Source organism: Ursus arctos, unplaced genomic scaffold (genome assembly GCF_023065955.2).
Source record: "Ursus arctos isolate Adak ecotype North America unplaced genomic scaffold, UrsArc2.0 scaffold_16, whole genome shotgun sequence".
Lineage (NCBI taxonomy): Eukaryota > Metazoa > Chordata > Mammalia > Carnivora > Ursidae > Ursus > Ursus arctos.
The window spans coordinates 40,924,747-40,941,010 of record NW_026622830.1 but is presented as its reverse complement, the minus strand read 5'-3'; the positions used below and the strand labels follow the sequence as shown (position 1 = coordinate 40,941,010).

Sequence of the window (16,264 nt, the reverse complement as noted above, 5' to 3'; positions counted from 1 at the left end):
CCTTTCCTCGCTCAAATCCCAAGTCTAGGATCAGTCACTCCTCGTGCTTGTAATGCGCTCTTTCTGCGCACAGGTCCTGTCCCCGCCCCGTCCCGTGCTTTAATAAAAACACATTTTTGCACCCCAGATGTCTCAAGAATTCTTGGCCGTCGGCTCCGGACCTCACCAACATTCCAAAATGACCTCAAGCACAAGGCCCCCCCGCTTTTCCCTCTGTGTAGCTCCTTCCCTCCCCCTCTCCTCGCTGTCTTCTTCACCTTAACTTGTTTCTACAATAAAGAGGCTTCTCCGAGCATTTCAACCTTGAAATTTGATCTTTACTTTAAAATGTGAAGTACCTTCCTGCAGGAAATACACTTAACAGGTTTCCAGTGAAAACCAAGCATGATGTGACGGGTTTGCGCTGGTCGGAGCACTTCTGATTGTTTTGAGGCACTAGAATTGTGGGCTGATGTGGAAACAAAGGCAGCACAAAAACTATTAAATTTCCTTACTACCTGCAGCCCATTGACAAGCCCTTGAAACAGACAGAGCGACCTTCCTCTGGTGACTCAACTGCCTCCATGTTAGTACTTTGCTAAGGACAAGAGGCAATCTTAGCCCAACCCTTGGAACCCTCTAAGTCTACTTTAACATATAAAAATTCCTTGGGAAACTTCCTTTATCTTTAACCCCCACCCCCAATATATGTTGATATATGTTGGCAATCACACCCCAAGTATACGACCCACTGATACACACCTGAAGGGTCTCATGACTGAGTTTTTACGAAGCAGTAATAAATGACCTTTTCCTAGCAATAGCTGGCCCCCTCAGGATCCTGGAAACCTTGTTTCCAAAGCACCCGGAGGCTTTCGCTATCCCTAACCCCCTCCCAACTTGAAAGTATATAATAGGCTACTCCTCCTGACCCCAGTGCAGCTCTTTCTGCCCACGGGTCCTGTCCCTGTGCTTTATTTTATTTATTTATTTATTTATTTATTTATTTATTTATTTATTTATTTATTTTAAAGGTTTTATTTATTTATTTGAGAGAGGGAGAGTGAGCATGAGCGAGGTGAAGGACAGAGGGAGAAGCAGACGCCTCACTGAGCAGAAAGCCCAACTCGGGGTTCCATCCGGGACACCGGGATCATGACCCGAGCCGAAGGCAGACACTCAACCGACTGAGCCCCCCAGGTGCTCCGTGGTTTAGTAAAACCACCTTTGTGCACCCAGGATGACTCAAGATTTCTTTCTTGGCCATTGGCTTCAAACCCTAACGTCTTTCCTGCATCACGGGCTACTGGTTATTTTCAAGGCTGGTTCTCTACACAGGTGTGTAATGGTGCCTGTCAGTTATGGAATCATGGTGACTTACCTCTTCTGGAACATAGCCTCCTTCCAGGGCATATAGAATGCTATAGATTCCCACCTTCTTCCAGGAATAAGAAAACACATGCTGGCAACATTTTGCATGCAATTTCAGGGGCTTCACAGAACCTTTGAGGCTGACCAGATTAAGAACCCTGGGCATTCATTCGATAATCTTTACAAGGTTTGCCCAGCCTTAGGATTCTGAGCAAGGCCTTCCCATGGTTTATGTTCTAGAATGTTATCTGCAACAGACACCATTCATTTTCTTCCTTTTGTTTGCTCTGTCCTGCCTTCTATCAAAGAGTTCTAAATAATTGCATTCCTACTGATGAGGGAGCAGAAGCCAAGCTGAGGACAAAGCAAAAGCTGACACCCCCCCCCCCCCCATGGGATACATGTGACATTCCTCACGCACTCCTGGCTGCCCTGAAGCTAAGGAAAGGAAAAACAAATAGTTAACTTATAGAGATCACAATCCTGCAGGACCCGAGTCTCGCTCAGTTTACAAATGTCTTAGCATCAGCCACGGCAACCTTTTTCATGACACATCTCCAAAGGCAAGAGGAACAAAAGATAAAATGAACTTGTGGGACGTCATCAAGACAAAAAGCTTCTGCACAGCCAAGGAAACAGTCAAAAAAACTAAGAGGCAGCCCACGGAATGGGAGAAGATATTTGCAAAGGACACTATAGATAAAGGACTGGTATCCAAGATCTACAAAGAACTTCTCAAACTCAATACGCGAGAAACAAATAAACAAATCATAAAATGGGCAGAAGATATGAACAGACACTTTTCCAATGAAGACATACAAATGGCTAACAGACACATGAAAAAGTGTTCAAAATCATTAGCCATCAGGGAAATTCAAACCAAAACCACACTGAGATACCACCTTACGCCAGTTAGAATGGCAAAAATTGACAAGGCAGGAAACAACAATTGCTGGAGAGGATGTGGAGAAAGGGGATCCCTCCTACATTGTTGGTGGGAATGCAAGTTGGTACAGACACTCTGGAAAACAGTGTGGAGGTCCCTTAAAAAGTTAAAAATTGAGCTACCCTATGATCCAGCCATTGCACTACTGAGTATTTACCCCAAAGATACAGACAGAGTGAAGAGAAGGGCCAAATGCACCCCAATGTTCATAGCAGCATTGTCCACAATAGCTAAATCGTGGAAGGAGCCAAGATGCCCTGCAACAGATGACTGGATTAAGAAGTTGTGGTCCATATATACAATGGAATATTACTCAGCTATCAGAAAGAACGAGTTCTCAACATTTTCTACAACATGGACGGCACTGGAGGAGATAATGCTAAGTGAAATAAATCAAGCAGAAAAAGACAATTATCATATGATTTCTCTCATCTATGGAACATAAGAAGTAGGAAGATCGGTAGGGGAAGAAAGGGATAAAGAAAGGGGGGGTAAATCAGAAGGGGGAATGAAGCATGAGAGACTATGGACTCTGAGAAACAAACTGAGGGCTTCAGAGGGGAGGGGGGTGGGGGAATGGGATAGGCCGGTGATGGGTAGTAAGGAGGGCATGTATTGCATGGTGCACTGGGTGTTATACGCAACTAATGAATCATCAAAGTTTACATCAAAAACCAGGGATGTACTGTATGGTGACTAAAATAATATAATAAAAAATATTATTATAATAAAAAAATGTCTTAGCAATCGACAAGAACAAAGCATTTCTATCAATAACCTAGCTTCCAGAAGGAAATGTAGGTACAATTAAATGTCCTTATAATCTGCAGTCCATTGACAGCTACTTGAAGCAGGCAGTGTCTTGTTCCTCCAGGAAGCTCCCAACTATCTTCATGGTAACGCCTTGCTAGAGGGAAAAACCACCTTAACCTGATAATGGTAAGGCCTCTGGTATCCTGTGAGTCTTCTTTAACATAGGAAAGTACTTTCTCAACCTCCCTTTTTCCTTACCTCCCCCACCCCCATAGTATATAATCAGCCACCCCTCACAACCCGGGGCAGCAGCTCTTTCTTACTAGGGGTCCTGTCCCTGGGCCTTAATAAACAACCATTTTGCACCAAAGTCACCTCTTTCTTGGTTGTCGACTCCGGACTCCACCCCACTGAACCTCACCTATATTCCAAAACTATATCGCTACTGTGTGCATTTCCCCTCCCATTGGGTTGAGCTAGCCTGGTGACTTGCTTTGACCCCTAGAATGCAGTGGAAGGATGATTGTATCACTTCTTAAGAGGGCGGGCAGCTTCTGCTTGCCGCTGCTGGGCACATAGGGAGCTTGGGCTCGCCTACGAATGGGCAAGACCATGTAGGGAGAGAGACCCAGCAATTTCTGCTGTTCCAACACCTCCGATGAGGCTCTGGATACGTGAGGGGTGACGCCCTCCTCCTCCAGACCTAGCTGGATCACCCCAGTCCGTGGCAGGTGGAGAGAGCTATCCCTGCCCAGCTTACAGGTCTGTGAACAAAGGCATGTTTGTTCTTTCTTAGGCCACCACGTTTTGGGGTAGTTTGTGAAGTCGCAATAGAGAACTGATAGAAGCATAAACTCTGAGTCCGTCAGAATGCTGGGTCTTAACCCCAACCAGCATTCAAGCTACGGGAGGTTCCGATGGTACAGTCATCTGAAATTACCAGCCCCCATCCCGAAAAGTCTATTCGGATGGCCCAGGAAGCAGCTAAAGGATTAAATGGGTCTCGGGATCCAGGCTGCTGGAATAGCGTCCATACAGCCTGCTGAAGGGCTGGCTTCTCCACTTACTGCGCCCACTATGGCGTCCATAAGGAAAACGTGGGTGAAGCGGCTTATTGGCTGCGTGACCCTAGGAATTTAGAGCTCTGCATCGACTAGTGTACTCTTTGCAACGTCCTCTTGGGGCAAGCAATGCTCTCGTCCCGGCCCTTATGCACCCAAGGATGGGGGAGGGGAGGAAAAAATATTCTTATATTCTTTCCCTTGATAGGAGCAGAAGTAGATCCTGCTTCCATAAAGGCCGCATATCTCACGGGCTCCAAATTCCCTTTGGAACAAGAATGGTATGTGTATATTGGGTCCAAGCAAACCTCCTGGTTATTGCAGAGGGACGGCCCCTGTGGTAAAAAAAGCTGTGAAAACAAAGTGCTGAGCAAACCACTATCCAGTTATCTCTAAGTTTTCTACGGACCGCGTTTGAGATTTTTGAGATTTTTGAGAAGGGGCTCAGTTACAGTTCAACCTGATGGGAGAGTCTACTGTGGACGTGGCTTTCATGGCCCCCTTATTCCAAACGCTGAGGGAAATCCTAAAGAAAACTCTGATAAGGGCGCCCGGGTGGCACAGCGGTTAAGCGCCTGCCTTCGGCTCAGGGCGTGATCCCGGCGTTATGGGATCGAGTCCCACATCAGGCTTCTCCGCTATGAGCCTGCTTCTTCCTCTTCCACTCCCCCTGCTTGTGTTCCCTCTTTCGCTGGCTGTCTCTATCTCTGTCAAATAAATAAATAAAATCTTTAAAAAAAAAAGAAAACTCTGATAAACTATGTGTGTGTGTATACATGTATGTTTTTATATGTATATATAATGAAATATGGACACTCTTTATGTTGATTCATAGATATACTTTAAAAATACACATTTAAGTACATAATTATATACTTATATATTTATATGTAATACGTACTTACACAGTCTATATAATCCATATCTTAGATATTTAAATTTATACTTACGTAAAGTACATACCAGATATAAAGTACATTTTCCTTTGCACGTATGTACATATATATTTTTAAATGGACCTTTAATGGATACTGATTAAATAGGACTCGCTTGCTGTATGGTTGACGCGGAACAAATACCTATTTAAATAAGAGCTTAAAAAATCAACGCCATGTCTAATTTGGCCGAGAACTAATTTCCATATTATTTAATAATCAGCCCCGTCAAGATCTCCTCTCCGAGACCTGCAAGGTGCAAGTAGGGCCGCCCTGGGAGAGTCAGGACTTTCGCCAGCGTCCGCGAAGAACACGGATGTGCTGATGGAGACCGCTCGGTGAGCAGGGCACTGTTCTAGGTGATGAAGGACGTAGGAAAACGAACACCCACCTGCCACTTCCTGGGCTGTTCTTCGCTACCAGACAGCCTGCTCAGTGCCTTTCTTGCCTCACCCCTTTCATCCTCTCAGGAGGGTTATGAGAAGGTACTGCCCCATTTTACAGATGTCAGAGTTGAGTCTCAGAGGTGCCAGCCCAAAGGCGCACAGCGATGCGGTGGCCGGGCCAGGTCTGAGACCCACGCTCAGTTACTGGACTGCCCCACTACCCTCCCAGCTCTGCCTTCAAACTGCTCACCAAAGGCAGGAGGCTGAATGCGCGTGAACTGGCGTGGGCAAATGAAAGCCGTCGAATGCTTCCATATTCTTAATTTTGGCCTTGAAGCGGGGAGGCAAATGTTGCGGACTCTCCAGAGGAACGGGTGGGAAGAAACATTTCATTGCTAAATCAGGCAACACTAATTAATTATAAACGACGAATGGAGGTTCCCTGTCATTGTTCATGACACCATGTCTTTCCACACCCCTGGGCCTTCATAGGCTCTGTTCCCACCGCCTCGAATGCCTTCCCCTCTCTCCTGCCTTCCTGACTGTCTCAGACAAACGTGCCTGCTCCCCTGAATGTGAGGAAAATCTTTTTCCAAATCCATTTTCATTTGCCCTCATTGCTTTCTTAAGAATGTTCAGTAGCTCCCTCCTGCCTCTAGAATAAAAAAAAGTCTGTCAGATGTGGAGCTCTAGGGGGTGAGGAACAAATGTCTGCTGCTCAATCAGCCTCCTTCTAACTAAGGTCAGTGGGAGGGAGGCAAGTGGTTGCATGGCCAAAGTGGCCCCTAATCCCCACTGCCCTGGGGCCATGCTCTTGGCAATGTGATTTTCTTGCTCCTTCCATGAAGAGGTGAAGTATATTTACCCCTTCCTTGAATCTGGCTGGACTTGTGACTTGCTGTGGCCAAAAGAAGGTAGTGGAAATGTGGAACTTACCCCTCAAGAGGACTTGTAGCCTCTCCCTTCTCTTGAGAGCCTGCCTAGATGTCATGTGGACAAGCCTAGGTGAGCCTATTGAATGATGAAATACCTGCAGACTGTTACCCCTGGTGCCCTGGCTGGCAGCCCTCTGTCCTCCAGACATGTGAGAGTGGCCATCCTAAACCAGTCAGCCCCCAGCCAGGCTGCCAGCTGACCGTGGTTGCATGGGTGAGCCCAGTCACAAAGCTGAGCTCAGTCCAGATCAGCACAGCTGCCCAGTTGACCTATAGAGGTGTGAGCAATAGTCAATGCTCATTGTTTTGAGCTCCTGAGTTCTGGGATGATTTGTTACGTGCCATTCTTTGGCAATGGATAACTCATACATACTGTGGACAAGCAAGGCTAGAGGGACAACCCATGGTTAACCCATGGGGGATTGCGGTTCAAACCTGGACTGCCATGATGATTGCATCGGGGCTTCCTCAAACAGCTGCAGTGGCCGTGGAGGGGTCCGAGTGAACACCTGAGGCACTGCCCTGACCCTGGGGATCTCCAGAGACACAGCCCAGGCACACCCCTTCTTTCCACATTGCTGGCCTTTCACTAGAGTGATTCGGTCATCTCTCTGGCCCTTTCTAGCCTAAAGCATGTCCCTCTTTATATAGGTCATTCAAGGCAGACTGTAGGATATCCGGAGTAGTATGAATACAATGACTCCCATTTATTGATGCACGTTGGGCTGGGCACTGTGCCGAGAGACGTGTGTTCATTATACCATATATCAAATACCACCATATTATATTTACGCCTCACGATAAACTATTACTGTCCCCATTTTAAAGAAGAGAAATCTGAGGCATCAGGATAAGGAGCCACTTTTCACACGGGAGGCAGAACCAGAATTAAAACTCAAGTCTGCTCCTTCCAAACCCCTGCTCTTACCCTTGACTATCATCTATTCCTGACTAACAGAAAAGTGCAGATAGAAAGCGTGATGGTTCATTTTTTGTGTCAACTTGGCTGGGCCAAGAGGTGCTCAGATGTTTGGTCAAACATTATGCTGGGTATTTTTGTGTGGGTGTTTTGGATAAGAAAATTGGTGGCCTTTAGGTAAAGCAGATTGTTCCCTAGACTGTGGGTGGGCCTCACCCAATCAGTTGAAGGCCTAAATAGAACAAAGAGAATGACCTTCCTGAGCAAGAGAGAATTCTCCAGCAGACTGCCTTGGACCGGAACTGGAACCCTGGCTCTCCTGGGTCTCCTGCTTGCTAGCCCACCCTGCAGATTTTGGACTTGCCAGCCTCCATCATTGCGTGAGCCAATTCTCTATAATAATCTCTTTCTCTTTCTCTACATATCTTATGGGCCCTGTTTCTCTGGAGGACCCTGACTGATACAGAAAGGAACTGAATAATTAACCCAGTTTTCACTGGTTCTTTAGTTCACTCATTTGTTAGTACCATTGGCTCAAGTTTTCTGGTACAGTGTTGTCTGTTACTTTGTGACATGATCTCTGTTGGTGGCAGAATATGCTAACTGATCACCAAGCTCCTTTTCTTTTCTTCCTGGGATCCAGTGAAGCTCCCTTTCCCAGCCTCTCTTGCGCTGGCAGGCAGCCATGTGACCATGTGACTACATTATGCTAATGTGATGGGGCCACACAGGACGTCTGCCGCTTCGGGGCATGAACACTGCAGGTGAGTGCTTATCCATGCTCTTCTGCCTCCTGCAGTTGGATGCGGACAAGCGTGGTAACCCTGAAACAAAGTGTCACAGATGCAAGAAGCCCACGTCCCTGAATCGCGGCTTGGAGGGGAGCTGTTGCACTAGGAATACGTGGAGGAACTGGTAGGCGAATGATAAATAGCTTTTATTGTGTTAAGCCTCTAAGATTTGGGGATGCATTTGTTACAGCTGCTGGAATAACCTGAACTAGTAAACTTCACTTTCATTCTTATTGAATGGTTCTACCATATTACTGGCTGCTGCCCGATACCTTTTCTGGAAGGAGAAATTCAAGTAGTAAGTAAGTGAAATAAATGAACATGAAGGGAACCATAAATACCGAGGAGATGTTTAGGGGACCACAAGGATGTTGGGTGACAAGGATCAGAGCAAGGCCATCCTTGAGGAACAGGAGAAAAAGTCCGTCTTGTCTGATCTCTTATTCTCTCCGCTCCTCTCAGGTTCGTGCGGCGTGCGGGAGGGCCTTTGGGCATTGGCAGATTTAATACGCACTCTGGGGCTGGTGGGTAGGAGTGCTTCTGCTAACAGCACTGGGTCTGGCTGATGTGTTGGTGCTTCTATTTTGGCTTTAAAATACCACCATATTAAATGAATAACCAATACATTTAATGAATAACACGACGAATCTCATACAGCCACCACCCAACTCTACCAAAGCCAAATGTTTTTCATACTTCGGATTTCTTTGTGTGGGTAACATACTATCATTTATTCAGTCGGTCATCTATGGATAGACATTTGGTTGCTTTTATTCTTTAGGCCTGTGCATACATGTACAATTACTATTATGCCACATTTGATTAAACTTTTTTTGAGGATCAGCTTAAAGAAAAATACAGATACTCCCCCCCCACGAAACTGCTTAATATATCTCTAAAAAAATGATAGAATCCTAAATAACCACAACACCATTATCACACATAATATAATTAACAAAACGGTAGTTGGTTTTCGGGGAGAGCAGGAGACAAAGCCATTCCTGTGATGGTAAGACTGAAAACTGAGGCAGCAGCGGTGTGCAGAGAAAACAGGAAATTGATTCAAGAGACATTTAGGGAATGGGCATTATTCAGCAAGATTTGTGATATAATGAGCACTTCTAATGTCAGTCTCTTAAGATACCTTCAGTTTACGCATGAGGGTAAATTAAATCTCTTTCGACCGTATACCTATTTTCATTCTATTATAGACTATATAGTTTTAAATTTCAAAGCATATGTCTTGAGGAAAATTAACCTTTGAGGGAACAGAAAGACTGGTAGAACGAAGACCATGTACCCTATTTGTCATGGAGGCTCTGGTCACACCAGAAAATTAAATGGCAGAACAAATACGTAGTACAGTTATGGTCTCCAGCCGAGTCCCCACCTTCCTGAGCAAAGCAAAGTGCGTATTTCTGTGCCTTACTAGTCAAGACATCCTGGATATTCGCATGACCAACGGCATCTGTAATTACAAGGGCACATTCCATGTATCTTATATTGGCATACATTTTTTTAAGGAAATAAATCTTTACTGATACAATCAAAGCCCTCCCCGAGGCCACACCTCTCTTTGCTTCCTCAGAAGTGACCACTGTACAAAGTTGATGCTTGGAATGCATGTGCATGGTTTCCTATAATTACTTTATAATCAGTTATACATGAGCACATACGCCACTACTTGCTTGCTTTCAAACTCTATATAAATGTTTCATAGTATATAACCTCTTTAAAATCTGTGTTTTTCACTTGAATTTCTGAGGTTTATTCATAAATTCTGGTGCATTCATTTTTACTGCTGTGTAGTGGTCCATTTATAAATATGCTGCAATTTACTTATTCATACTCCTAGTAATAGGCATTTAGATTGTTTGCAATTTGCCTATTACAAATAATTGGAAAAGAAACATTCTTGTATGTTATTACCTTGTGCACATGTGTGACAGTTCCTCTGGGGTAGGTATGTTAGAGTGGAAACAGGTTTTTTGGATATGTATTACTTCCTGCAGAGTGGGAGAGTGCCAACACTTAGTATCGCCAGACTTGACCATTCGTGCATATCCAAACGCTGTGAAATGGTATCTCATTGTTTCATTTTGCAATTTCCTCATTGCTAGGAATGTTGAGCATCTTTTCACATGTGATTTAGCTCAGGTGTTCTGTTAATCATCTGCGCATAACTTGGTCCATTTTTTTCTATTGAGTTATCTTTTTTCGTTGATTTGTAGCTGTTCTTTATATATTTTGGATACTAACCCTTTGGGATCACAGAACTTGCTGTACCTATCTCCTAGTCTGTGGCTTGTCTTTTAACTTTGTTTATTGTGATTTTGAACCAAAATATCTAATCTAACTTGGTTTTCTCCATCTTATCCTTTTCCTTGTGGTTTTGTGTCTTGTTTAAGAAATCTATCCCTAGGGGCGCCTGGGTGGCACAGCGGTTAAGCGTCTGCCTTCAGCTCAGGGCGTGATCCTGGCGTTATGGGATCGAGCCCCACATCAGGCTCCTCCGCTATGAGCCTGTTTCTTCCTCTCCCACTCCCCCTGCTTGTGTTCCCTCTCTCGCTGGCTGTCTCTCTCTCTGTCGAATAAATAAATAAAATCTTAAAAAAAAGAAAAAGAAAAAAAAAGAAATCCATCCCTAGCCTAGGATCATAAAGATGTTTTCTTACATTTTAATTCTAAAAGATTTATATACATTTAGGTCAAAATTCTCCTAGAATTCATTTATGCTCAGTGTGTGGGGTGGACACGTATTTCCCCATATGAATAACTCGCACCACTTACTGAATATCCTTACACCATCATTTTTTCATTGTTTTTATTGCCATCTTGGTCATTTATTAAGATTCTTTTGTATGGCGGTCTGCTTCTGGGTTTTCTCTTCAGTTTCTCTGATCTTTTTTCTCTCTCTCTATGCTAAGCCTTCTGTCTCATGATTATTATGGTTTTATAATGTTTTGATATCTGGCAGGCAGAATTTCCCCATCTTGCTCTTATGGTTCATCTTCCCCTTCTCTTTTATTTCTTCTTTATATTCAGTCTCCTCCTCCTTCTTTGTCTTATTGTATTCTTGGCCCTTTGCTATTCCATATCAACTTTGGGATCATTTGGTCTAGTTTCACAGAAAAATACTATTGAGACTTAAGTTGAAATTGCGTTGACTTAACAGATTAACTTGATATCTTTCTATTTTTCCATCCTCCCATCCATGAACTTAGTAGGCAGCTCTATTCATTCAGGGTTTCTTTCATGTTTTCTAAATTTTATAATTTGCTCCTTAATATTCTCACGTATCTTTCCTTAGATTTATAATTATTTCATTGGCTATGAGATGTGGCACGGTGTCAAATAAAAGAGATTATAGGCAGCATTCTTATTTCACCCAGCATTAAAGAGAACGCCATCAAAGTTTCAGCATTAAGAATAATGTTTGTAAACTGGTGGTTACCGAAGGGAAAGGGGTGGGAAAATAGGTGAAGGGAATTAAGAGGTTCAAACTTACAGTTATAGAATGGACAAGTCATGGGGATGAAAGGTGCAGCATGGGGAATATAGTCAATAATACTGTAATTGTGTTTCACAGTAATGGATGACTGCACTTATTACGGTGGGCACAGCTTAATGTATGGAGTTGTTGTGTCAGTATGTTGTGCACATGAAATTAATGTGGCATTGTGTGCCAGCTACATCCCTCCCCCCAAAGAAGAATGTTTGCTGTAGGTTTTTAATAAACAATTCAATTACTATCTCTTCAACGGCACCCAGGCTAGATTTTATCATATTCATTGGGATTTCATTCCAAAGGCTACATTTCCCAGTTGCAGTTGGTTCCTTCTCATATTCATGTTCACTTTTGCTTGTTTCCCCATCATTTATTTTTCTTTTTAAATGGATGTTATCCTTATACTTATCCCTCTAAGCAAACTAAACATAACTTACTTTAATGTCTTTTTCAGGACTCTCAAACCCTAAGAGATGCTGAACTCTAGGAAACAAACTGAGGTTTGCTGGAGGGGAGGTTGGGGCGGGAGGGATAATTCGGTGATGGGATTAAGGAAGGCACTTAATGTAATGAGCACTGGGCGTTGTATGCAACTGATGAATCACTAAATTCTACCTCTGAAACTAATAAAAAAAAAAGAAAAAAAGACTTCCTATAAAATTAATTTCACCCGATATGAAGTCATGTCTTGATTTTTAAAGTATGTTTGATGTGGGTCTTTTTTTTTTTTTTTCAGATATTTTGGAATGTTAGTTTGTAGGCTAATTTTGAATTGGAGGGTTTTTGTTTTTGCTTTTTTTTTTTTCTTCCTTTTCTTTCTCTCTCTTCCTTTGGGCTCCTTTCCTGGTTATTGGTCCCATGGCTGTTTTAATGGAGTCCTTAGTTCTGTATTCCACAGCCAAGGCTTATAATAGTGTTTTAGGGCTCTGTTTCACAGAGATATGGGAGCCGAGGTCGATTCATTCAGCAAGCCAGTGGACAACTTGGCCAGGTTCATGGGCATGAGGTTCCAGGCTCCAGTCTCCCTAGGTCTACGGATTCTTACACAGCCAGAGCTGTACAGCAGCTAGCTACTGTTTTTTCAGCCATCCTTTGGAAAGGATACTTGAATGTTACATGTATTGGAGCCGAAATGCAGAGATCAGTCATGTTTGCTGGCTCATGTCCAGGGCTCTCTCCAGGGGTAAGTAAGCCCAAAGGTTTGGATAGGGCAGCATGTACAGCTGCTTCTGGGGAGAACCCCAGATCTGCTGACAAGCATCCAGTACTTTCTGGAGAAGTGGAGAGGCTTTCCGTCTTTCTGACACTAGACGCTAGTCTCTCCAATCTTCCCACAGATCAACCTTGTTTCATGCATTCAGGCTGTGTTTGGATATAACTCCTCCTTTAATCCGCACGGCAGAAGCACAGGCATCAGGCTCTGGCCAGAAAGTCTAACCTTGAGCTACTGTTTTCTAGACTAGTCTTCTAGTCTACTTTCTTGTCAAAGTCTCAGATGAGAAATGGAATGGCTGAGAAAGATGGGTGAGGTCATCCACGGTCGGGTCATCCATTGACTCCTTTGGCATAAACTCTCCTCATTTTCTAGCTAGTTGGAGAACCTTTGTCTTAGCCCCCCTAGACATCCCTTTACCGACTTTCACAATTATATTTGTCGCCATTTAGGGAAGGCCTACCATGTGTCATGCTCTGAACCAAGTACCCTGTATGCGTGTCTCTAGTCCCTCACACAAACCTTCCAGGTGGAGTTTCAGGCCCATTTTACAGATGGGGAAAAGTATTCAGGGATTACTTAATCTATTCCAACCAATTAACACAGCACTACAATTGTCCATCGAAATCTACTGTATTTTTCCCCCTTAAGGAAAGAATTATTGCCACCCGAGGGCCATAAAAATCCCCCATATGGCATGCATAACATTAGTTTCCAAGGTGGAAATGACTACACCAACATACACAGATTTCTTTTACAGTCTCCAGAACTCCCACCTCTGTGTTCTGTCAGGTTTTTTTAGCTGAGGGAAAATGTTAAATAATGAAGATTTGCCTAATCCGGGTAGGGGACCGGAAATATTTAAAAAAGCAACTGTGTGGTATTTCACCAACGGCTCACGACAGCTCACAAAATTGAACTATGTTGGATTTCACTGCGCTCGGTTTGGGTAGAGAGATAGTTGGTTGCAAGCAGAGGCATTTGAGCTCATATCGGCTTATGAGTTTGTCTCAAAGCTCACATGAGAGAAGAAGTTAGATTTTTGTCTTTGAAAGCTCTTTGAATTTGATTAGCCAGGAGGTGATTTCAGAATTAGTTCATACAGACAGGAGGGAAAGATGTTCGTCTATTTCTAAACCGTTAAGTGTCACCTGGGTAAAGCATCCGTTTCCATCAACGTGCAAATATCCAACCAGAAATGGTCATTTTTCTCACATGTTCTTTTTTGGCCTGTTGCCTAGCGTTCTTCAAAATGAAATATGACTTCTAATAAGAAAACAAGTTAACCACTGAAAATCTTTCCTCTTTGAAGGTTTAGCTAATGCTATCAATCAAGTGAGCCCACGTAGAGACCCAAGTCCCTCGGCATCTGTTTATCTTTCCTCCTCCCCTCACCCCTGTCCTGGTGGCTTGAGTAATAAATGTCTTCTCTCTCCCTGAATTTATAGTAAACCCTTTGTGGCCAGGAATTGCTTCTAATCCAGAATCTCTTACTCTTTAGGGCTTATGAGAGAGAGAGCGTGCGGCCCCATTGTGATGCCCCATAAATTCTGCCAATGGCAGGGATGACATTTCAGTGGCGAACGCTTGTCAAAGAAATGCTATGCAAGAGGGATTTTTATGGACAGCAGCACGGTAATGGAATACAGATCTGCGATGCGTCACCAAACATTGACCTAAAACCGAGCAAGGCCGGGAGATTATTGACAAAGCGTGGGCTGCAAACCTTGGAAGAAGCAGGCCCCTCTAAAACGGACAGGTGTCAAGGCCACTCAACACGTCGGCGTGGCTGAGAAGGTCTGCCACCCATCCATCAACCAGCCAATCAACATGCATTGAGTGCCAGCAAGGAAGAACACATAATGCTAAATCCCGATACCACACAGGACATCGGTTATATCTATACTGCCTGTTACTGATGCTTATTAAATGTGGACTATTTTCTACCTTTTTGTAAGTTGGGTTACCCCTACTACTACTATATTATTATTTTGCTTGGCTGTCAGTATTTCTCTGATTGCAAGCTAGGAGGAAATTATACTCCCTTTACAAATTTCTCAACTGTGTTTCAAATATATCCCTGGAGCTCGGATACTGCAGGTAATTACTAAACGGTTCACAGTAGAATAAATACACTTGCTCTGCTTAAAAAGGCATAATCCTACAAAATCAAATTAAGCACAGGGCAAGAAATTCTAATATACATATCTCCTAAAAGCAGTTCTGCATATGCATGAAGTTTGCTTTCATAAACAGTCCTTGGCTGGGAGTGTTGCATATGTTCTTAAAGAAATGCACTCAGAGGAAAACCAGTTAAGAAAGAAGTACGGAGGGGGTGATAGGCTAGTTTAAAGTGTGAGGAAAGCCCAGGAGAGACCCTCTGCTATTAAACTCGGTTTCCCCGACCAGGAGAACACTTGGCTCACTTGCTGGAGAGTGCCCCCTGTAGTGCATTTTATTTTCTATTTCCTATAGCAATGCAAAGCCCACGATGGAGAGCCGCTGCGTTTTCCTGCCCAGCAATTGCTTCTGAGTTCTAAGCTGCCTTTGAGGCCACCAGTGTGGCTGGGAGAGCAGCAGCAGCAAGCTCATTGCTGGTCAACATCCATCAGCCCTTTAGCGGAGTTTCGGAGTGCGCTGAAACTAGCATGTCTCAAGAGCGCCCGGGCTGCCTGGCAGAGATGGGTGTTGGACTGGGAGCACATGCCCAGAGGAGAACACCTGAAGAAACCAGCATGCCTTGGCGGCTGCACAACTGCCCAGAGACTCATGCTGGATTGGTAGTAAGCAAAGCTCCAGCCAAAGGCAGGTGCTGGGCTCGAGACTCCCAGAGCCCCCAGGGTAACAGCACTCCCTGCGTGCAACGGGAGAAGGGTCCTCATCGACGCCTCAGGTCCAGTTTCTGACCCTATCACAAAATCTGTCCTCCTTTCTCCTAGCAACCTGTATAAACCATTCGTGTACACCTCTTCCATGAAGCCTTCTTAGAATGCTGCCCCTGTCCCAGTCTCTAACTCCTAGCTCAGGTGTCTAGGCTATCTCCTGAACATGTCTGACCTCCTGGCTCCCCCGCTCCACCTAAATTTACCCCTTCACTCCACCAGTTACCTTCATTCAAATCCTCGACCACATGCCGCCTCTTCAAGGAAGCCTCTCTCAGCTTCTCCAGCCGGAGATAATTTTGCCCTTCCCCGTGCTCTCCAAGGCGTCTTTGTTACGAGGCAGTGCATGCAATGGCCCCCTCACTGGTGTCAGATCCTGTCTCCACCACTTACTAGCTGTGTGACCTTGCATGAGTTACCTAGCCTTTCTGTGTCTCCATTTTCAAAAAGGGGATAATCCTGGTAATTGCTACTTCAAAGGGTTATTATGAGAATTAATTGAAGGGATACATGCAAAGCACTTAAAAGAGTGCCTTGAACATAGCAACCATTCAACAGGCATTAGCTTTCCTTGTGTTATTTTAG

General features: G+C 44.1%; 1 protein-coding gene across 2 annotated transcripts in view; it reads right to left on the bottom strand.

Moving 5' to 3' along the window:
• The window catches only part of PCSK2 (proprotein convertase subtilisin/kexin type 2), a 250,659-nt gene that overhangs the window by 52,588 nt on the left and 181,807 nt on the right, over positions 1–16,264 (bottom strand). The window lies entirely within an intron of this gene.